General features: G+C 34.5%; 1 long non-coding RNA gene across 2 annotated transcripts in view; it reads right to left on the reverse strand.

Annotated features, from left to right (window-relative positions):
• Positions 1 to 25,555, reverse strand: part of LOC122454859 — a 48,813-nt gene that overhangs the window by 12,952 nt on the left and 10,306 nt on the right. Inside the window, exon 3 of one of the 2 annotated variants that reach the window (XR_006273556.1) lies at positions 12,595 to 12,630. The exons of the other annotated variant lie outside the window; for it this stretch is intronic. This is a non-coding gene — a long non-coding RNA (uncharacterized LOC122454859). Of the gene's footprint in view, positions 1 to 12,594; positions 12,631 to 25,555 lie in introns of those variants that run through there. 2 annotated transcript variants of the gene reach the window in all.

A 25,555-nucleotide genomic window follows, 5' to 3' on the forward strand; every position in this document is an offset into this window, starting at 1 on the left:
AATTCACACTGATTAAGTACCTTGTTTTATGACATTCTATTTCCATAATGTTTTGTATCTTAGAGAAATGTTGAATAGTTTGCTATCTTCAATATTAGTGCATTCATTTTATGTAGCTAGAAGCATATTTCAAAGAGTATTTTGAATAAAAGTAATTCATGATACTATTTGCCTCAGATTTACATTTTGGTAAATTCACTTTTTACTTAACATTTCCAGTAGATTTTGCTCAATTTTACTGACTGAAAGTGTATTAAATATAATGTATTTTTTAGAAACACATTTAAACAAAATTCTCAGTTGATTAGTGGCTTCTAATATTTTTAAATTAATTTTTATTGGAATATAGTTGATTTATTATGTTGTATTAGTTTCTGCTGGACAGCAAAGTGAATCAGTTATACATAAACATATATGTATTCTTTTATAGATTCTATTCCCATATAGGTCATTACAGAGTGTTGAATAGAGTTTCCTGTTCAATACAGTAGGTCCTTGTTAATTATCTATTTTATTTATAGTAGTATGTGTATGTCAACCCCAATCTTCCAATTTATCCCTCCCTCCCTGTCCCCCTTGGTAACTGTAAGTTTTGTTTTCTATATCTGTGACTCTCTGTTTTGTAAATAATTTCATTTTTACCTTTTTTCTGGATTCCACATATAAGCAATATCATAGGATATTTGAATTTCTGACTTAACTTCATTCAATATGACAATCTTTAGGTCCATCCATGTTACTGCAAATAGGATTATTTTATTCTTTTACAGTTGAGTAATATTCCATTCCACATACATACATACCACATCTTCTGTGTTTATTATATTTTTTTATTTAAACCAGTTAGAGTTTAATTTTCCCTTGAGATAAAGAAGATGGGAGGTAGATCGTCTAAGGCTTGAACGGCAGCCCCACGAATCCTAGAGACTTGGGCTCATCTCTTTTCCTGCTTTAGTCATCCTAGTGTCTGACTTGTATCCTCAGGTTTTCCTCAGGAGTCCAAGGTGGGCGTTGGAATGCCAGGCTGCTGAACTGTGTTTTAGTTAGATCAGCAGGAAGGAGAGGGCAGAGGGCTTCATCACCTAAGTTGTTAGGCCCCACCTAACACCTTCTGGTGGCATATGATGGGCTACACCTCTAGCTGCAAAATGGCTGTGGTTTTGCTTTTCTGTTTTGTTTTTAAATTGGGCACATTTATCATGGTTCTATAATGAAGAAGGGGGAAGAATAAATTTTGGACTTAAGTGCCATGAAATGTGGGCTTCCCAGGTGGCACAGTGGTAAAGAACCCTCCTGACAAGCAAGAGATGCAGGTTCAGTCCCTGCATCAGGGAGATCCCCTGGAGAATGGCAACCCACTCCAGTATTCTCATCTGGGAAACCTAATGGACAGAGGAGCTTGGCAGGCTACCATTCATGGGGTCACAAAAGAGTCAGACACTCAGACACGACTAAGCAACTAAACAGTAAAACAGCTGTAAAATACAGTTTTTCAGATTAGAACTGTGGTGTTGGTAGCAGGTAAAGATAGGGCTATATTTCTCATTTTCTTTCCTACTTGCAGTAGTCATTTGGAAAATACAAGGTTGTATATGCAATTTTTAATAAGTTAGAAGTTTACTAAGATTTCCAGTTTTTTCTTATCCATAATTTCAAGTTATAATTGATGAGACTCTGTAAATTCACAGTATTTAAACTGTTTTTTTTTTCCTTCAGACTTTTATAATTAAGAGCGAAAGAAACACAGAAGTGGTGTTTAGATCAAATAATTTTCTTCCTTATATTTATTCTGAAATTTTAATCTGAGGCTTTTAAAAAAATTATTTATTTTAATTGGAGGCTAATTACTTTACAATAATGTAGTGGTTTTTGCCATACATTAACATGAATCAGTCATGGGTGTACATCTGTTCCCCATCCTGAAACCCTCACACGTCCCTCCCCATCTCATCCCTCAGGGTCATCCCAGTGCACCAGCCCTGAGCACCCTGACTCATGCATCGAACCTGGACTGGTGATCTGTTTCACATATGATAATATATATGTTTCAGTGTTATTCTCTCAAATCACCCCACTTTCGCCGTCTCCCACAGAGTCTAAAAGACTGTTCTATATATCTGTGTCCCTTTTGCTGTCTCTCATATAGGGTCATTGTTACCATCTTTCTAAATTCCATATATATGCATTAGTATACTGTATTGGTGTTTTTCTTTCTGACTTACTTCATGCTGTATAATAGGCTCCAGTTTCATCCACCTCATTAGAACTGATTCAAATGAATTTTTTTTAATGGCTGAGTAATATTTCATTGTGTATATGTACCATAGCTTTCTGATCCATTCATCTGCCGATGGACATCTAGGTTGCTTCCGTGTCCTGGCTATTATAATCTGAGGCTTTTTATCTGTAAAACATTACTCTCAGATTTCCTTTTCAAAGAGGAAATGTCCATTATTAGGACTTTCATTTATCTTTTAAGAAAATATAGAAAAAGAATATTTGAATCAGCTTTTCAGAGAATTTATTGAGTTATACATAATTATGGTTAAAATCTTTCTTTTGACCTCAGTTTCTTCAGTTGTAAAGTAGATATAGTTATTCATCCATTGAATATATACCTGTGGGCTTTTTAGGTGTTGGATACTTTATATGCAATAATCAGTTTTGTCTTATTGCTAACAAAATAACGAGGTAATATGTAACAAATTATTTATAGAGTTTGCTACTCACTGAGTATTTTTCCAGTTAAATTTCTTTTCATACAAGTAAACCAAATTTGGTATATTGGAAAAAGAAACTTAAAACTCCTTCTGGAATCATGAGCTACAAATACTTCAGATAAGTAAACATTACACATAGCAAAACATATATTGTGAATCTTTACATATAAGGATACCAAAATAAAAATAGTAACATTTCTCCTATTTAAGAGTAAACAATATACTATGAAATGCCTTTGTGAAATATAGCACTTCCCCCTAGCAAGCTGAGGGAACTCTAAAATAGACGCATTTGCAGCAAATATTCTTCTCATTTATATTAATGTAGCTATATTGCTGCTTCCCTAATTACCATGTCTTCTTGAACCATTCCTCTTTTGATGGGCATTTAGGTTGCTTCCATGTGTGTGTTTACCAGGTGGCACCAGTGGTAAATAGCCTGCCTGCCAATGCAAGAGATGCAAGAGATATGGATTTGATTCCTGGGTCAGGAAGATCCCCTGGACTAGGAAATGGCAACCCACCCTAGTATTCTTGCCTGGATGATTCCATGGATAGCTAAGCCTGGTGAGCTATAGTCCATGGGGTTGCAAAGAGTTAGACACGACTGAGCATACACACACACAAACACACACGCCACATACTGGCTGCTGTAAATAGTGCTGTTGTGAAAGTGGAGTGACCGCATCTTTTTGAATTATGGCTTTCTCTAGATATATGACCAGGAGTGGGATTGCAGATCACATGGTAGCTCTGTTTTTAGTTTTTCAAGGAACCTCCATACTGTTCTCCATGGTACTGAACCAAATTATATTTCCACCAATACTGTGGGAGGGTTCCCTTTTCTCCACACTCTGTTTCCAGTATTTATTGTTTGTAGATTTTTTGATGAGGATCATTCTGAACAGTGTGGAATGATACCTCTTTGTAGTGTTGATGTGCATTTCTGTAATAGTTATTGATGTTGAGCATCTTTCCAAGTGCTTTTTAGCCATATCTTTTTTGGATAAATGTCTATTTAGATCTTCCACCCATTTTTTGATTGAGTTCTTTTTTGTTTTGATATTGAACTGCATGAGCTAATTGTATATTGTAGACATTAATCCCGTGGTGCTTCATTTGCAAATATTTTCTCAGTCCTGAGGGTCATCTTTTCATTTTGTTTATGGTGTCCTTTGCTGTGCCAAAGCTTTTCATTTCGTCCCATTTTTTAATTTTTGTTTTTATTTTCATTTGTCTATGAGGTGGATCAAAAAATATCATGCTGTTATTTATGTCAAAGAGTGTTCTGCCATTGTTTTACTCTAAGCGTTTTATAGTGTCTGGCTTTACATTTAGTTTTTTAATCCACTTGGTGTTTATTTTTGTGTTTAGTGTTAGGGCATGTCCTAATTTTATTTTTTTTTACATGTAGCTGTCTGGCTTTCCCAGCACCACTTATTGGAGAGGCTGTCTTCTCCATTGTATATTCTTGCCTCTTTTATCATAGATTACATGACCAGTCAGTGATCAGATTATTACATCCTGCCAACTTTTAAAATGAGGTGCAATGACACACAAAATCATAGCATTTATCACTAAGAGACAGGCAGGCTGCCTCTGTTGGTTAGAAAGCATGTTTGTTCTCATTAGAAGTCCAACAAGATTGCTGAGATTAATCATATCCAAGTGGAAATTTTTTACATGTTATCATTACTTTCATCTGTGCTTCCTAATAAGTGACTTTAAATCTTAAGGTTTTCAAGTAATAGCAAAATTATAATAGTTCACTTGAATTTTTCCAGCTTGTGCCCTATAATTTCTTTACCTTCAATTAGCAGGTTGTCCCTGTCTTTGGGCTTCCCAGGTGGTGCTAGTGGTAAAGAATCCACCTGCCAATGCATGATACATGGGTTCGATCCCTGAGTTGGGAAGACCCCCTGGAGTAGGAAACGGCAACTCACTCCACTATTGCCTTGGAGAATTCCAAGGACAGAAGAGCCTGGTGGGCTACAGTCCATGGGGTTGCAAAGAGTCAGACCTGACTGAGACTGAGCACACATAAGCCCTGTCTTTGCGATATATAGCTATTGATAGCAATAGTCGGCAAATCAATTATATCTAACGTTGACTTAATTTTAGTGGTTTACTATAATAACATAAAAATTACAATAATTTATTATTAAAATAATTCAATGTTTTACCTATTGTCCAATTTTTTTAATAATTCAAAATTTACTTTTTACCTAAACCAACCTTTACTTGGAATTCTAAATCATTCTAATTGAGCATTAAGGTATTTTCTTATAGTAAGGGATATTATATAGTAAGGGATATTATCTGATTAAATATATTCTGTTTTACCTCATAATTGGATCAAACAAAAGTCTATATACTTACATTTTATTGCTTAAATTTCAGGATAGCTTCCTTAAACATTTCTATTCCTACTAGTTCTATTTATTGTTCTGGAATTATTTATCTAGCAAATGTATATATCGATTCATTTGTATCAGTAACTGTATAATATATACATATACATACATACCTATATATATATATGACATATATACTTGAGAGAGGATGATGTATCAGAAATGCACAAATTAAAATTAAATGTCATATAGGATTGTTTGAGTAAGATGCATGAGATTAACCAATTGTACATCAATTATACATGATTATATATAATTATATATTTTTTATGTACATTGGATAATACATATAATATACAACTGTAAATTTATAATAGATATATATGTAAGAATATATATGTGTGTGTGTGTGTGTGTGTGTGAGAGTGAAAGTCACTCAGTCGTGTCTTACTCTTTGTGACCCCATGGACTATACAGTCCATGGAATCCTCCAGCCCAGAATATTGGAGTGGGCAGCCGTTCCCTTCTCCAGGGGATCTTCCCAACCCAGGTCTCCCGCATAGGAGGCAGATTCTTTACCAGCTTAGCCACCAGGGAAGCCCGTGTGTTTGTATATATAATTATATATATGTGCATATATATTATGTGTGTGTGTGTATATATATATATATATATATAACAAATTTATATACCATGTTAAAATATGATTTTCTTTTTTTTTCTAGAGGGAAACCAATAATATCTCTTAAAGGGAGAGTAAACAGATGCACTGCTTAGTAAGATTACACAGCAAGCACATTAGATGTTAGCTCATTAGTATGACTTAATTAACTAAATATATTTAAATGTTTGTCATTACTAAGATGTTCATCTTGTGTACTAATTTTCAAACACAATGATAGACATCATTTTCATAATCTGAGTAATTAAAAGATCCTATATTTTAGCCAACTCATTGAAAAAAAATACAAATTTTAACACTCTGACACAGCTTCATTTTAATAGTTCTGGTAAGGAGTTCTTTAAAAAAAAATTTGCCAGGATTTTGGATATCATATTTGATATCCAAAAAGAACACACAGGTGATATTTGAAGTTCTTAGTAAGTAATATATTTTTATATGTACTGTAAATAATTACTTTTGGTTATAAAATGATTTTAACCCATTTGTGATTTTAAGTATTTAATATTTTTCTAACAAATGTCAGATGAGTGAAGAATGAATAAAACAGCAGTCTACAATGATGTGATATTACTTTTGATTCCTCAATATTCTTTGTACATTAATACATATATGTGGAATCTAGAAAAGTGGTACTGATGAACCTACTTGAAGGGCAGGAATAGAGACGCAAATGTAGAGGACAGACATGACATGGAGGAAGGGGAGGGTGGGCCGAATTTGGAGGTTAGAATTGACATGTGTACATGACCATGTAGCTAGTGGGAACCTGCAACAAAACACAGGAAGCTCAGCTTGGTGCTCCATGATGACCTAGATGGGCGGGATTGAATGGCAGGTGGTCAGAGAGAGGGGAGACGTATGTATACATCTAGCTGACTCATTTCAGTGTACAGCAAAGACTAGCATAACATTATAAAGCCATTACACTCCATTTAAAAAAAAGTGAAGGTGGGTAAACTTCACTTTTAACTTAAACTTCACTGTTAATCTTAACTTAAACTTTAAACTTCACTGTTAATTCCCCCAATCACCCTGAAATAGTTATATGCAAAACAGAAAAAGAGACACAGATGTACAGAACAGACTTTTGGACTCTGTGGGAGAAGGCGAGGGTGGGATGTCTGAGAGAACAGCATCGAAACATGTATATTATCTCGGGTGAAACAGATCACCAGCCCAGGTGGGATGCATGAGACAAGTGCTCGGGGCTGGTGCACTGGGAAGACCCAGAGGGATTGGGTGGAGAGGGAGGTGGGAGGGAGGATCGGGATGGGGAATACATGTAAATCCATGGCTGATTCATGTCAATGTATGGCAAAAACCACTACAATATTGTAAAGTAATTAGCCTCCAACTAATAAAAATAAATGGAAACAAAAATTTTTTAAGTAAAAAAAATTACAAAATGTAACTATCTCTATTGAGATCATACTTAAATTTCTTCACTACTTTGCTTAAATACCCAACTCCTCTAAAACTTGGTTGTTTCAGTTATCAATAACTGCCAGGGAACCATCCTCAAATTTTGAGTTCTATAATAATATACTATTTCTCATGATTCTGAGGGAGGACTTTTGAGTACTGTATTGTTTTCAGTTAGACTGGGAGCTTGTTAGATGAGCTTGTGCAATTGGTTCTCTTTATCCTTGGTTCTTCATGACAAGATGGATGTAGGGCAGTGCTGCAAATAGGTATAAGGTGAAACTTTCTGAGGCCTAGTCTCTAAAACTCATGCAGTGTCACTTGTCTGTCATTATTGGTCAAAGTAAGTTACAATGATAAGCCAGACTGAAGAAGCCTGGAAATAGATTTCACTTATTTGTGGGTAGATCTGCAAAGAAATTGTGGCCATGTTTAATGTACTCCAGTAAATTAGCTTTTATTGTGGCACTATTACATCTTCATTTTTACTTTATATTTGAAGGTTGAAATCTCAAGGATAGATTCCCATTGCTGGGAAAATAACTGTGTGATATTGGTGAATTAACAACCTTTTCCAATTCAGTTCTCATATGTGCAACACTATAGATATTAACTATATCTCCTTTAAGTTATTCTGTAAATGAATTAATATAAATGCACAGAATGCCTATTTCAGTATCTGACATATCAGTTCTAGACAATGGTCCTTAGATATTTCCAATAGCTTTTATTTCAGTTTTCAAGAAATTGTACTTATAAACATTATGGACTATAATTTTATTCTTACTTGGCATGTATAAGGCCTGCTATTATAAAGAAAAAACTTTTTAGATATCATGTTTGTAAATTAATATTTAAATTTTTACTCTTTCTAATAACACTTTCCAAATTTTCTGGATAAAAACAAATATCTCATATTTACTCAGTGCAAACATGCTGTTTAGTTTCAAGTTTTAAATGTGAACCTGCTTGAATCTTTCCCTCTGCATCATTGCAATCTTCATGGTAAAGGACTCAACATCACTTGTATGCTCAACCCTACCTTTTGCCATATTTTTATACCAAACCTCAGGATCAAGGATGTCCTGGTATTGAGTTTATAGTGAGCCTTGAACCATTGCCTCTCTAGTTCTACTAATTAATGATTAATCATCACTTTGGTTTAAGTCTATCATGCTATTATGGACAAAAGTCCCAAAGATTAAGCCTCTAGATTATTCAGACTATCAGTAATTATGTACGAGTATATTCTCTCATCTAAATATAATTTTGACTTTACTAAAAATGATCACAAAACCGACATCCCTACAATATGTACATAAAGATATACCTATATACAGATAGAGTCCTTGTCTGGCAAACCCTATTTTTACTGTAAAATTTACCTTAAAAGTTAAATGTTTGGATTCCCTCTTACAAATTTCTTGACTTTTCCATTCCCACTACTTTCAACAAATACCATACAAGAAACTAGATTATGTTACTCATTCTCTAGTGTTTTTCCACTGCATTTTTAGACTGTATAACACCATTTTACATATACATCTACTTTCCTCACTACTTATACCTTAGTGTATGGGAATCTAGTTTTAGACACCTTAAATCAACATTTCTTGGTCTATAACTTCTTTACAAACAAGAAGCTCACCAAATGATTAAAGAAAGAGTGGTTCTATTAGTATTTCATTTATCATTTTAAATGTTGTTATGTAAAACTGGTTTAATCAGTCAGTCAGTCAGTCAGTTCAGTCGCTCAGTCATGTCTGACTCTTTGCGACCCCATGAATCGCAGCACGCCAGGCCTCCCTGTCCATCACTGACTGCCAAAGTCCACCCAAACCCGTGTCCATTGAGTCGGTGATGCCATCCAACCATCTCATCCTCTGTCGTCCCCTTCTCCTCCCGCCCCCAATCCCTCCCAGCATCAGGGTCTTTTCCAATGAGTCAACTCTTCGCATGAGGTGGCCAAAGTATTAGAGTTTCAGCTTCAGCAAAAGTCCTTCCAATGAACACCCAGGACTGATCTCCTTTAGGATGGACTGGTTGGATCTCCTTGCAGTCCAAGGGACTCTCAAGAGTCTTCTCCAACACCACAGTTCAAAAGCATCAATTCTTCGGTGCTCAGTTTTCTTCACAGTCCAACTCTCACATCCATACATGACCACTGGAAAAACCATAGTCTTGACCAGACGGACCTTTGTTAACAAAGTAATGTCTCTGCTTTTTAATATGCTGTCTAGGTTGGTCATAACTTTCCTTCCAAGGAGTAAGCGTCTTTTAATTTCATGGCTGCAGTCACCATCCGGAGTGATTTTTGAGCCCCCAAAAATAAAGTCTGACACTGTTTTTACTGTCTCCCCATCTATTTCCCATGAGGTGATGGGACCAGATGCCATGATCTTAGTTTTCTGAATGTAGAGCTTTAAGCCAACTTTTTCACTTGCCTCTTTCACTTTCATCAAATTTGGAAACTTCAGCAGTGGCCACAGGGCTGGAAAAGGTCCATTTTCATTCCAATCCCTAAGAAAGGCAATCCCAAAGAATGCTCAAACTACCACACAATTGCACTCATCTCATATGCTAGTAAAGTAATGCTCAAAATTCTCCAGGTCAGGCTTCAGCAATACATGAACCGAGAACTTCCAGATGTTCAAGCTGGTTTTAGAAAAGGCAGAGGAACCAGAGATCAAATTGCCAATATCCCCTGGATCATCAAAAAAGCAAGAGAGTTCCAGAAAAACATCTATTTCTGCTTTATTGACTATGCCAAAGCCTTCAACTATATGGATCACAATAAACTGTGGAAAATTCTGAACGAGATGGGAATACCAGACTACCTGACCTGCCTCTTGAGAAACCTGTATGCAGGTCAGGAAGCAACAGTTAGAACTGGACATGGAACAACAGACTGGTTCCCAATAGGAAAAGGAGTACGTCAAGGCTGTATATTGTCACCCTGCTTATTTAACTTATATGCAGAGTACATCATGAGAAACGCTGGGCTGGAAGAAGCACAAGCTGGAATCAAGATTGCTGGGAGAAGTATCAATGACCTCAGATAGGCAGATGACACCACCCTTATGGCAGAGAGTGAAGAGGAACTGAAAAGCCTCTTGAAAGTTTAATCAGTATGTATTACTAAATAGATTTTTTTGAGTAGATATTTTAGCATTCCCCAATTCCAGTAATGGAATATTTGAGAAAACAAAAGGAGTTTAACTAATGTGAAGATCCTAGAGGATCAACTGCTTTACTCTAACTATTTCTGGGTAATCAAGACATATTTTTTGTTTTCGAGTAGTGAACTAAAGGTATATTTACTTTTTAAAATGTATTTTGAAATGTATACTATAAACCAGTAGTCCATATTTAAAACAAAATTATTGTATATGCCAAAGTATAACTTTTGTGGTAGGAAGTAGCAATTATTCATCACATAGTAAAGCACATTAACTTATCTCCACTCACTCTGACAGCAAAGGAATTATGTTCTTTATACAACTATGACAGTCTAAATCATATGATACAGATAATGTGGTAGTTAGACTGCACAAAATAAAAGTGTTCAAATTTTTGAGTGTTCAGAATAATCAAACTATTCTCATTATACCTACAGATATTCTAGTGTCTTAACTAGAAAATGATGAATCTATGCAATGACTAAATAGAAAATAAAACAAATCACATGCAAAATTGGAAGTAATTAACATTAATTTTACCATTTGGCTCATTAAATTGTATTTTGACTGGAATAAATTGGAAACAAAAATCATTGGCACACGTGACAACTTGGACAGATTTCACAAACATGCTGATGGAAAGTAGTGGGACACAAGGAAGTACAGATTGCATAACTCTATTACATGAACTTATGTAAGTGAAGCTGATCAATAATGAACAGAAAATTTTTAGCTGTTTCACAGGCAAGATGTCAGTAAGGGAATGGCAAGCTGCGGTGACTGAATTCACTTGTTATAGGGACTATTCTGTTTCAGCATGAGATATATGCCTTAATAGGGGTGGGATTCAGACTGGTTTGTCCATTTGTATAATTAAACAGTTATGATATGCACATTTCATTATATATATAGATATATAAGTGAAAAACATAAAAATAATTTATGAAGGCTTAGGCATAAGATGGGGCTTCCATGGTGGCACAGTGGTAAAGAATCCACCTGCCTGTAAAGAGATGAGATTCGATCCCTGGGTCTGGAAGATCCCCTGGAGAAGGAAAATGGCACCCCACTCCAGTATTCTTGCCTGATAAATCCTATTAACAGAGGAGCCTGGTGGCCTACAGTCTGTGGGCCACAAAAGAGTTGGACACAATTTAGTGACTAAACAGCAACAAGAAGAAATAAGGTGAAGTTATAGGAGATACAAGAAAGGCAAATGATAAGTGACGGGTTGATAATAGATGGGTGTATGTGGGTCGATTGTATTTATTTAATTATTTTGGGGGCTTCCCTGGTGGCTCAGATAGTAAAGAATTCCTCTGCAATAAGGGAAACCTGGGTTTGATCCCTGGGTTGGGGAGATCCCCTGGAGAAGGAAGTGGTAACCCACTCCAGAGTTCTTGCCTGGAGAATGGACAGAGGAGCCTGGTGGGCTACAGTCATCAGGTCACAAAGAGTCAGATACAACTGAGCGACTAAGCACAGCACAGCCAAGTTATTTTTTATATGTCTGAATTTTTCTATAATATAAAGCTTTATATTTATTCAAATATTCAATTTTTAAATACATTTTAAACAAATATTAACCTTTCCTCCTCACTCCAAAACACTGCCAAAGCTCTGAAAAGTGGTGTTGTCCATTATTATGGTAAATAACAGACTGTCTTATCAGCAGGCTGTGTCAGTAATATGTGGGAAGCTGGCACCAACATGATGCATAGTAGGAGTGCAGTGAAATTGTTTTCTTCTCTGGGAAGCAAATAATTATAATCTGACTGAAGTGTGTTTTTAGTAAGTTTTTTAAAGAATTGTCATACTATAAAATAAAATGTAGTAGTAAACTTTAAGAATATCAACAAAATCCAGGATGAGTGAAAGATATGTTGTTGGAACATTAAAGCACTTTAAATATACCATCCTGAAGCACACATTAGAAAAACTGTATAAGAAATTTGAAAATTAAGAGAGATTTGTATCGATCATTTATTTTTTTTAAATAAATATCAAGAATTAGTAAATTTTTAGATTATCTTCAGAAAAGGAAGTTTTCTCCAAGATAGTGTAATTATGCAATTGTGATAATGTAACTATTTTTTTGAAAGTCACTCAGTCATATCTGACTCTTTGCAACCCCATGGACTGTATAGTCCATGGAATTCTCCAGGTCAGAATACTGGAGTGGGTAGCCTTTCCCTTCTCCAGGGGATCTTCCCAACCCAGAGATCAAACCCAAGTCTCCCGCATTGCAGGCAGATTCTTTACCAACTGAGCTATCAGGGATTGATATAATAATTAGGAAATATGATTCAGTGGGAGAGAGCTTGAAAACATGAGCATAAAATCAATAGATTCCTGAATCAATAATCAGAACAAGAGCAAAAAAAAAAAAAAAACCAGTAATGATATGGTAGATATTAATCCAATTAAATCAATAACCACATTGAATATCAATGATCTATATGTACCAATTAAAAGAGCTTATCAGGGCTTGCCTGAGGTTTGCGTGTGATTGGGAAGAAGCATGAGGGAAATTTCTTGGTGATGGTAATATTCATAGAACTTTGTGCAGTGAAGGAAATGTCCTATATATGTTCTATATCCTGATAAGGGTTTGGGCTGCATTTGTCAAAACTTGCACAATAAGCGTAAGACTTGTGCATTTTCTTATATATAAAGTTTACATTAGCACAGTAAGCATAAACTAGTTAATTCTGCGTGTTGAAATGTTTTGATGTGAAATGTACTATTGTCTGCAACTTTGAAATGTATTCACAAAAGATGAATTGATGAATGGGAGATAGGTAGTTAGTGTGCTAAAACAAATATGGCAAAATATTAATTGTAGAATCTTAATGGTAAGTATATGGTGTTCCTTGTAAAAGCCTTTCTATCACTCTGTATGTTTAAATATTTTTGGAATAAAACGTTTGGAGTATCAGGGACTGAGAGGAGAGAGGAATGGGGAGTTATTGTCTAATGGATACAAAGTTTCTATTTCAGAAAAGGAAAGATTTCAGGAAATGGTGATAGTTACACAACATTTGAATATACTTAATGGCAATGTACAGTTAAACATAATCAAAATGGTAAATTTTATGTATATTTTACAACTTGAAAAATTGAGAGAAAAAAGAAAAACTGCTACCCAACTATGTTTTCTATAGAAAACCTACTTTAAGTAAAAATAAACATATACAGTTTAAAGGTTAAAAGTAAATGGTACAGAAAAATATACCATACCACCATTAATAAAAGTAAAGAAGGAATGGCTATATTAATTTCAAACATAGAAGATTTCAAAGTAAAGAAGGTTACAGGGATAAAGAAGAGCATTTTATAATAATAAACCGGTCAGTCATCCAAAAAGACATGCATGTGTACTCAGTCACTTCAGTCGTGTCCGACTCTTTGCAACCCTGTGGACTGTAGCCTGACAGGCTTCTCTGTCCATGGGATTCTCCAGGCAAGAATACTGGAGTGGGTTGCCATACCCTCCTTCAAGGGGTCTCCCTGACCCAGGGATTGAACCCACTTCTCTGATGTCTCCTACCTTGCAGGCAGATACTTTACTGACCAAGCCACCAGGGAATTTTTTCCCAACTAGTTTATGGTCTTTAGGTAAGAATTTACATACAGTAACATACACAAATTTTAAATTTTCCATTTAATGACTTTCAACAAATGTGTATTCTTGTGTAATGCCAATCACACAGAGGTAACCAACATTATGTTTTTTTCTTCACAAGACCTAACAATTATTAATGTGTGTATGCCTAAAACAAAGCAATACTACATGAGGCAAAAATAGACTAGACCTAAAACTGATGAATCCACTACCACAGTAAGAATGTCAGTACCCCTCTAACAGAAATGGACAGATCCAATAGGCAGAAAATCAGGATACAGTTTAATTCAACAATGCCATCCATCAACTGGATGTAATTGACATCTATAGACTACTTCATCCAACCATCAGTTCAGTTCAGTCACTCAGTCATGTCCGACTCTTTGCGACCCCATGAACCACAGCATGCCAGGCCTCCCTGTCCATCACCGACTCCCAGAGTCCACCCAAACCCATGTCCATTGAGTTGGTGATGCCATCCAACCATCTAATCCTCTGTCATCCCCTTCTCCTCCTGCCCTTAATCTTTCCCAGCATCAGGGTATTTTCAAATGAGTCAGCTCTTCGCATCAGGTGGCCAAAGTATTGGAGTTTCAGTTTCAACATCAGTCCTTCCAATGAACACCCAGGACTGATCTCCTTTAGGATGGATTGGTTGGATCTCCTTGCAGTCCAAGGGACTCCCAAGAGTCTTCTCCAACACCACAATTCAAAAGCATGAATTCTTTTGCACTCAGCTTTCTTTATAGTCCAACTCTCACATCCAACCATAGCAGAATACATATTTTCAAGCTCACATGAAACATTCAACAAGATAGTGTGCTATATGGCCTTGAATATAATGTAACACATTGAGAAGAACAGAAACATAGGACATTTGTCCTCAGGCCACAATGATTAAACTCAAAAGCAATTAATAGAAAGATATTGAGAGATTCTAAAATATGTTGGTATTAAATGACACACCTTTAAAATGACACATAGGTACAAGAAATCTCAAGAGAAATTTAAAAAATATTTTGAACTACATGAAAATAATTTACCAAAAACAATTTATCAGAATTTGTGGGATGCAATGAAGCAGTGCTTAGAGGACACTGTAACTATTTAAAAGTTGAATCAGTAATTAATAACCTTCCAAAACAGAAAGCATGAGGTTCATATGGATTCTCTATTGAATACTACCAAACCTTTAAAGGATATATTATATCAGTTTTCTACAATCCCTTTCAGAGAATAGAAGCAGAGAGAAAAATTTTCTTATTTGGTGAGGTCAGCATTACCCTACAATCAGAAACAAAGGCATTATAAAAAAGAAACTACAGACAAATGTCTCTTTTGAACAGAGACACCAGAATCATTGACAATATTAGAAAATCAAATCAAAAAATTATAAAAAGAATTATAAACTATGATTAAGTAGAATTTACCCCAGATGTGCCAGGCTGTTTCAGGCTGTTTCAGCATTGCAAACATCACATCAACAAGAGAAAGAAAAATCACATGATCATATCAGTAGATGCAGAAAAAGCATTTGACAAAATTCAACTCCTATTCATGATGAAAGCACTCAGTAAACTTGGAATAGAGGGAGGTTTCTCATTTGATAAACACTATCCACAAAACAAATTATAGCCAAGTTTATAGTGAGAAACTTGAAGCTTTCCTACAAAGATCTGGCACAAGGCAGTGATGTCTTCCCTCATCTTTTCCAACTTCACATTGAAAGTCTTTGCTTAAGCAATTATGCCAGAAAATGAAATGAAAGGTATATAGACTGGGAAGGAAGAAATAATTTTTTTTGTTCAGATGTAGTCTGTATATGCAATGAAATACTATTTGGCCATAAAAAAACTGAAATAATGCAGCAACATGGATAGAAATAGAGATTATCACACTAAGTGAAGCAAGACTAATACCATATAACTTATGTGTGGAATCTAAAATATGACACAAGTGAACTTATCTATGAAACAGAGTCACTTCACAGAGAAAATACACTTGCTGTTGCCAAGAAGGGGAGGCAGGTGAGGGATGGATTGGGAGTTTGGGATTAGCAGATGCAAACTCTTGTATATAGAATGGATGAACAACAATGTCCAACTGTATAGCACAGGGAACTATATTCGTTATCCTGTAAAAAACTATAATGGAAAAGAATATGAAAAATTATATATTATATATATATATATATATATATATATATCTGAACCACTTTGCTATACAGCAGGAATTAACAACATTGTAAATCAACTATAATTTAATATAATGCATTTTTTAAAATGTCTTTGTTTACAGATGACAGCTCATCTATGGAGAAATCCAAAAGAATAAAAAAAAAATCCTTATGGAACTAATAAGCAATTATAGCAAGGTTACAGGATACAAAGTATACACAAGTCAAATGCTTTTCAATATAGTGACAACAAACAAGTGGAATAAAACACAATGGCATTTATATTAGGACCCACAAAAATGAAATTAATATAAATCTAACAAAATATTACAGTATCTACAGAGAAAAAATATAAAACACTGATGAATGAAATCAGAAGAGAACTAAATAAATAAAGACATATGCTACATCCATGGATGGGAAGACTCAACACTGTCAAGATGTCAATTCTCACCATCTGATCATTCAATGCAATCCTAATAAAAATCCCAAGAAGTTATTTTACTGGATATATTCATATATTCTAAGATTTACATAAAGAGGTAAAAGATACAGATAACCAAAACAATATTTAAAGGAGAAGAATGAAATTGAAGGACTGACTGTGCCACACTTTAAGATTTCCTAGAAAACCAGTAATGAAGACAATTTGGTACTGGAAAAAAAACTAAAACAGACAAATAGATCAGTGGAACTGAAGAGAGAACCCAGAAATTGACCCCCATAAACAGTCAACTGATCTGTGACAAAGTAGTATAATAGAGTAAAAGCAGTCTCTTCAACACATATACTGAAACATCTTGACATCAACATGCAAAAAATACTTATTACAGATATTTACCTACACCCTTTTCAGCAATTGATTCAAAATGGATCCTATGAAACATGGATGCTATGAAACAAAATCTATGAAGCTCCCAGAGGATAATGTAAGAGAAAATCTAGGTGACTTAGATAGTGTGATACCTTTTTGTATTTTTATTTATTTATTTATTGGTGATACCTTTTTTTTAATACACCAAAGACACAACCAAAAATGAAATAATTGATGAGTAGACTTCATAAAATTAATATATGCTATTCTACAAAAGATAGTGTTGAGAGAATAAGGAAAGCCACAGACTGGGAGAAAATATTTGCCAAAGACATCAGATAGAGGACTATTTTCCAAAATATACAAAGAACTGTTAAAACTCAACTTTAGAAAACAAATTATCCAATTGAAAAATGGACCAAAGACTTTAAAAAGTTATTTCAGGAAAGAGATACTGATGTCAAATAAGCATATGAAAAGATGCGTCAATCATATGTCGTCAGGGAAATGCAAATTAAAACAACAGTGAAATACCATTATACACCTATTTAAATGGTCAAATTTTAGCACACTGATAACACCAAATGCTGACAGGATGTAGACAAAAGGGATTCTCATTTATTGCTTTGTTGATGGTCAAATGCAAAATGGCACAGCCACTTTGGAAGACAGTTTGGCAGTTTCTTACAAAACTCTGCATAGTCTTACCATGAAAACCAGCAATTGTGCTCCTTGGTATTTTCCCAAAGGAGGTAAAGTTTTATCTCCACACAGAAACCTACACATGAATGTTTATACCAGCTTTATTCACAACTGCCAAAAGTTAGAAGCAGCTAAGAGTTCCTTTAGTAGATGAATGGATTTACAAAACCAGAAATCAGACAATGGGATAGTATTCAACACTAAGGAAGACAAGCTATTTAGTCATGAAGAACATGGAGAAACCTTCAATGCATGTTACTAGGAGATAAAAGAAACCAATATGAAAAGACTGCAGAGTGTATGATTTCAACTACATGGCATTCTAGAAAAGGCAAAACTATAAAGTTAATGAAAAGATAAGTGGGTACCTAGGGTCAGAGGGAAAGATGAATAGGTAGAATGCAGAGGATCTGTAGGACAATGAAAATATTCTGCATATTATGATGATGAATTTATATTTGTCCAAACCTAAAAATGTACAACACCAAGAATAGGCCCCAAGGTAAACTATGTACTATTTAGTTTGATTCTTGTAAAAAATTGTATTGCTCTGGTGAGTCATGTTGATAATAGGGGAGACTATGCATATGTGGGAGCAGAGTATATGGGAAATCTCTGTGCTCGATTTTGTTGTAAACCTAAAACTGTTCTAAAAAATTATGTCTTACATCAAATTATCATCTATGTTTCTCTGTGTCTATCTCTATTTCCTCATGTATATATCTATTCTTATTTAACCTAAAGTAATCTTTAAAGGCAAATTATAGTAAAGAAAACTTTATACTAAAGTTTAGTATAATTTAGTACATGATATAAATTCATTTTTCTTTTTATTAAATGTAAACATCACTGAAATGATTTTAAAAGATGCGTTAGCTATGGTGTGATTCCAAATTTAGACCTTACTTTTATTTATTCATCCATCCTGCTGCTGCTGCTGCTAAGTCGCTTCAGTTGTGTCTGACTTTGTGCGACCCCATAGACGGCAGCCCACCAGGCTCCCCCGTCCCTGGGATTCTCAAGGCAAGAATATTGGATTGGGTTGCCATTTCCTCCAATGCATGAAAGTGAAAAGTGAAAGTGAAGTCCCTCAGTCATGTCCAACTCTTCGCAACCCCATGGACTGCAGCCTACCAGGCTCCTCCGTCCATGGGATTTGCAAAAGGAGACATGCAGGTCGACACAGGTTTGATCCCTGGGTCGGGAAGAGTCCCCCGGAAAAGGAAATGACAACCCACTCCAGGATTCTTGTCTGAAAATTCCCATAGACAGAGGAGTCTGGCAGGTTACAGTCCATGGAGTCCCAAAGAGTCAAACACAGCTAAGAACCACACACACATACATGAGTGAGCCCAGCCTGATTAATTAAGCTCAGACTAGTGAGGCTCAGGAGTTAATAAATGTTTAGTACCATGTACCACTGAGATTTTGTAGTCCTTTAGAATGCAGCTTTATTGCAGTAGTGGATATCTGATAAATAAAGTGTATTACAAGTGCTAAATGCATTTAAGTTTTAAAATCATATTATCTTGTAAATCTTCTCTGACATCATGGATGTAATAAGTTGACATTAACTCACTGCTTTAAAAGGACCATTTTTCATTGTTATGCATATTTTTCTTCAATCCGAGATCTATTTATGTGTCTGCAGAATTTTCTACCCTTTTTTCCTCTCTTTCATATGTGAGAAACTAGTGCAAAATTTCAATCAGCTTTCTCTGCAACTTGACTCTTCTTGCACTTTCTCTTTAAGAAATTTATGTGGAGACTTAGATGCTTGAAAAAGAAATAGAAGTGATATTCTTCAGTTTCTCTAAGAAAGTAAAAGAATATATATACATTTAGTGAAAGCTTTATGTTCTTTTCATTTTATAATGCTATAAATAAAGAAGAAACAAGGTTCTACCCAGTTCTGAAATGTACAAGATTTAGTATGGCAGAAGGCATTCTATTGCTTCTGGAGGTTTTCTTAATATTCTACATATTAGCTATAACAGCTACAGTTTGATTATTGTGAATATAATACATACATTTACCCTAAGCAGTAATCATAGCATTCTATCTGAAAATATTTTTATAATATATTAATTTTAATAATACATCCTCTCAAAAGTATGATCATACAATTCTAATTTGTGAAAATTAGGTTAAAAAACTGCTATGATAAATAAACTAAATGTATGTAGTAGCATTTATTAAACATGATATTCACCTGAAATTATCACAGCATTGTTAATCAGCTGTATTACAATACAAAATAAAAAGTTTAAAACATATATTATACATGTAACACCAGATAAATATTATTTTGTACATACCTACATACATAACCTACATAATCCTATTTCTAAAATTGCTTTTACTTTTTATCTTTTTGCTTTGTTCTAGAAACAAATACCTTCTCATGCTTTACTTTCTGTATTGAAGGAAAAAAAATCACTTTTTCATCCATATGACAGTGATTGTAATAGCATTCACTTGTAACCATTATGTACCACTGTTTTCAAGAGCTGAGCTTAATACATAACAGTTTTATTGCATTTCATATTATTTTGAATCAACCACTAAGACTCTCTGTAACACCCATTTCTATATAACTTTTGAGATGAATCTAATTTAAATATATGTAAATATATAAATGTATTATTTTAATAAAATTTAAAACAAACAAAAATTGTAGTCTTTATCTTACTTCAGAGCCCTGACTCCTATATTTTCAACTACAAGGGTATGAAGAATTTCTGTAACTTCTATTTCCTTTTTATGCAGAAAAGCAACTGATTTTGCAAAAAATGTCAACTTTGCATCTTAGATTTCTATGTAGCCACTTATATTTCTTTTAAACAAACAGAGGAATTAAAATTAGCACTCTAAGTAGATGGTAATGTACACCCTGAAATATATGCACTTGTAGAGTACAATAATTTGACTTTGGATTCTCTTGCCCAGACTTTTCTGTTCGTAGTGTCTTCATGACTTCTGAATTCACTCTGATCTGCCCAGCTGCCCTCTCCTAAGATATTTTGGCTCTCAAAAGGTTATTCTCATTGAGCATAGGCAAAACATTATCTGACATAAATTGTATGAAAGTTTTCTTAGGTCAGTCTTCCAAGGCAATAGAAATAAAAGCAAAAATAAACAAATGAGACATACTTAAACTTATTAAACTTTTACACAGTAAAGAAAACCATTAACAAAATGAAAGGACAACCTACAGACTGAGAGAAAATATTTGCAAATGATGCAACCAATAAGGGCTTAATTTCCAAAATATATAAACAGTTCATACAATAGCAAAAAACCTAATCAAAAAATGGGCAGAAGATCCAAATAGACATTTCTCCAAAGAAGACATACAAATGGTCAATAGGCACATGAAAAGATGTTCAACATCACTAATTATTAGAGAAAGGCAAATCAAAATTACAGTGAGGTACCACCTTGGAGAAGGAAATGGCAACCCTCTCCAGTCCTCTTGCCCGGAAAATCCCATGGACCCAGGAGCCTAGTAGGCTACAGTCCATGGGGTCGCAAAGAGTCGGACACGACTGAGCGACTTCACTTCACTTCACCACCTTACACTGGTTAGAATGGCCATCATTAAAAGGTCTACAAATTGGATGTATCTAAAGATTGTCATAATGGGTGACATAAGTCACACACAGAAAGACAAATATATTTATATATGGAATCTAAGGGGAAAAAAGGGTACAAGTGAATTTCTTTACAAAAGTAGTGTCACAGATGTAGAAAGAAAACTTATGGTTACTGGGGATAAATTTGGAGATTGGTACTGAGATATACACACTACTATATGTGTGTATATATATATAACATATATATATATATAAAATAGATAACAGCCTGCTGTATAGAACACAGAACTATGCTAAATATTCTGTAAATATTCTGTAACACCCTACAAGAGAAAATAATTTTTTAAAAAGTGGATATATGTACATGTATAATTGATTCGCTTTGCTGCACACTTGAAACTAACAAAACATTGTAAATCAACTATACTCCAATAATGTTTTTTTTAAGTCTACAGATAACAAATGCTTGGAGGAGTGTAGAGAAAAGGGGACACTCCTGCATTGTTGGTGAGCATGTAAATTGGTACAACAACTATGGAAAACAGTATGGAGTTTTCTTAAACTAAAAACAGATTTGTCTTATGATCCAACAATCCCACTCTTGTGCACATATCTAGACAAAAGTCATAATTCAAAATGATACATACACCCCTAGGTTTATAGCAGCACTATTCAAAATTAGCAAGACATGGAAACAACAGATGAATGGATAAAGATACACACACACACACACACACCCCATATACACAAACACAATGAATATTATTCAGCCATAAAAAAGAATGAAATAGTGCCATGTGCAGCAACATGGATGGACCTAAAGATTATCAGACTAACTGAAGTAAGTTAGAAAGAGAAAGACAAATATCATATCACTTACATGAGGAATCTAAAATATGAAATAAATTAATATATCTACAAAACAGAAACAGACACACATACATTGAAAATAGACTTGTCTTGCAAAGGAGGAGGAAAGTTGGGGGAGTGATGAATTGGGAGTTTGAGATTAACAGATGCAAACTATGATATATAGAAAAGATAAACAACAAGATTCCGAGCTAACAAGGACACCCCAAATAAGATCCTACTATATAACACAGGGAACTACATTCAGTATCTTTAATAAACCATAATGGATAATAATAGGAAACAATATACTGTATGTATAATCAAATCATTTTTCTGTCAATCTCAAATTAACACAACATTGTAAATCAGCTATACTTCAATAAAATAAAAATTTTTAAAAGATCTTGTCTATTGCAGTGAAATTAGAAATACTATGGAACACACTATGAAAGATACAATGGTTTAAGTGGGTCTTCTGTACCAATACTTGTACTATTTTGCTAATTTTCAGAACTAGAACTATGTATTTTGCTTTTTTTAATCACAATTAAAATAACTATTTATAGACTGTATATATTGCATGGAGATACAAATATCTCTAAAGTTTGATGTTTAGAGGAAAATTCCAGACTTAATTTTTTGGAACAAGTAGGGAGTTTTTCTGCTATCATCTCTTTTCACAAACCTTTACCAGCTTATTTCTGATGTTCTTTTTACTCTGTCTTCTATTACAATAATATATTTAAGTAAGAGATCAGATTTTTAAAATTTATTTTTTATTGAAGGATAATTGCTTTACAGAATTTTGTTTTCTGTCAAAACTCAACATGAATCAGCCATAGATATACATATATCCCCTCCCTTTTGAACCTCCCTCCCATCCCCTCCCCATTCTACCCCTCTAGGTTGATACAGAGCCCCTGTTTGAGTTTCCTGAGCCATACAGCAAATTCTCGTTGGCTATCTATTTTACATATGATTATGTAAGATTTCATGTTACTCTTTCCACATGTTACTCTCCATACATCTCACCCTCTCCTCACCTCTCCCCACATCCGTAAGTCTATTCTCTATGTCTGTTTTTCCATTGCTGCACTGTAAATAAATTCTTCAGTACCATTTTTCTAGATTCCATATTTATGTATTAGAATACGATGCTTATCTTTCTCTTTCTGACTCAATTCACTCTGTATAATAGGTTCTAGGTTCATGCATCTCATCAGGACGGACTCAAACGCATTCCTTTTTATGGCTGAGTAATATTCCATTGTGTATATATACCACAACTTCTTTATCCATTCATCTGTCAGTGGACATCTAGCTTGCTTCCATGTTCTAGCTATTGTAAATACTGCTTCAATGAACATTGGGGTACATGTGTCTTTTTCAATTTTGATTTCCTCAGGGTATATGTCTGGGAGTGGGATTACTGGGACATATGGTAGACTTATTCCTAGCTTTTAAAGGAATCTCCATACTGCCTTCCATAGTGGCTGTATCAATTTACATGCCCACGAAGAGTGCAAGAACATATCCTTTTCTCCACACCCTTTTCAGCATTTACTGTTAGTAGACTTTTTGATGATGGCCATTCTGACTGATGTGAGGTGATATCTCATTGTAGTTTTGCTTTGCATTTCTCTAATAATTAATGATGTTGAGCATCTTTTCATGTGTTTGTTAGCCATCTGTATGTCTTCTTTGGAGAAATTTCTGTTTAGTTCTTTTCCCATTTTTTGATTGGGTGGTTGGTTTTTCTGGCATTGAGTTGTATGAGCTGCTTGTATATTTTGGAAATTAATCCTTTGTCAGTTGTTTCATTTGCTATTATTCTCTACCGTTCTTAGGGTTGTATTTTCACCTTGCTTATACTATCCTATGCTGTGTAAAAGCTTTTAAGTTTAATCAGGTCTCATTTGTTTACTTTTGTTTTTATTTCCATTACTCTAGAAGGTGGGTCATAAAGGATCTTGCTTTGATTTATGTACTCGAGTGTTCTGCCTATGTTTTCCTCTAAGAGTTTTATAGTTTCTGGTCTTACATTTAGGTCTTTAATCCATTTTGAGTTTATCTTTGTGTATGCTGTTACAAAGTATTCTAATTTCATTCTTTTACATGTAGCTGTCCAGTTTTCCCAGCACCATTTATTGAAGAGGCTGTCTTTGCCCTATTGTATATTCTTGCCTTCTTTGTAAAAAATAAGTTACCCATATTTGCATGGGTTTATTTCTGGGATTTCTATCTTGTTCTATTGGTCTATATTTCTGTTTGGGGGCCAGTACCATACTGTATTAATGACTGTAGCTTTGTAGTATAATCTGAAGTCAGGAAGGTTGATTCCTCCAACTCCATTCTTCTTTCTCAGGACTGCTTTGGCTATTCGGAGTCTTTTGCATTTCCATATGAATTGTGAAATTTTTTGTTCTAGTTCTGTGAAAAATTCCATTGTTAATTTGATAGGGATCACAATGAATCTGTAGATTGTGTTAGGTAGTATAGCCATTCTCATAATATTGATTCTTGCTGTCCAGGAACATGGAATATTTCTCCATCTGTTTATGTCATGTTTGATTTCTTACATTAGTGTCTTATAATTTTCTGTGTACAGTTCTTTTGTCTCCTTATGTAAGTTTATTCTTAGATATTTAGTTCTTTCTGTTGCAATGGTGAATGGGATTGATTCCTTAATTTCTATTTCTGATTTTTCATTGTTAGTATATAGAAATGCAAGTGATTTCTGTGTATTGATTTTGTATCCTGAAACTTTTCTAAATTCACTGATTAGCTGTAGTAATTTTCTGATACTATCTTTAGGGTTTTCTATGTACAGTATCATGTCGTCTGCAAAAAGTGAGAGCTTTACTTCTTTTCTGATCTGGATTCCTGTTATTTCTTTTTCTTCTCTGATTGCTGTAGCTAATAAGTACTTCCAGAAATATGTTGAAAAATAGTGGTGAAAGTGGACACCCTTGTCTTGTTCCTGATTTTAGGGGGAATGCTTTCAGTTTTTCACCACTGAGAATAATGTTTGCTGTAGGCTTATCATATATGGCCTTTACTATATTGAGGTAGGTTCTTTCTATGCCCATTTTTGAAGAGTTTTAGTCCTAAATGGATGCTGAATTTTTTTAAAAAGCTTTTTCTGCATCTACTGAGATTATCATGTAGTTTCTATCTTTCAATTTGTTAATATGGTGTATCACATTCATTGATTTTCATATGTTGAAGAATCCTTGCATCCCTGGAAGAAACCCAACTTGATCATGGTGTATGAGCTTCTTGATGTGTTGCTGAATTCTGTTTGCTGAAACTCTGTTGAGCATTTTTGCATCTATGTTCATCAGTGATATTGGCCTGTAGTTTTCTTTTTTTGTGTTGTCTTTGGTTTTGGTATCAGGGTGATGGTAGCCTCATAGAATGAGTTAGGAAG

This window comes from Cervus canadensis, chromosome 1 (genome assembly GCF_019320065.1).
Source record: "Cervus canadensis isolate Bull #8, Minnesota chromosome 1, ASM1932006v1, whole genome shotgun sequence".
Lineage (NCBI taxonomy): Eukaryota > Metazoa > Chordata > Mammalia > Artiodactyla > Cervidae > Cervus > Cervus canadensis.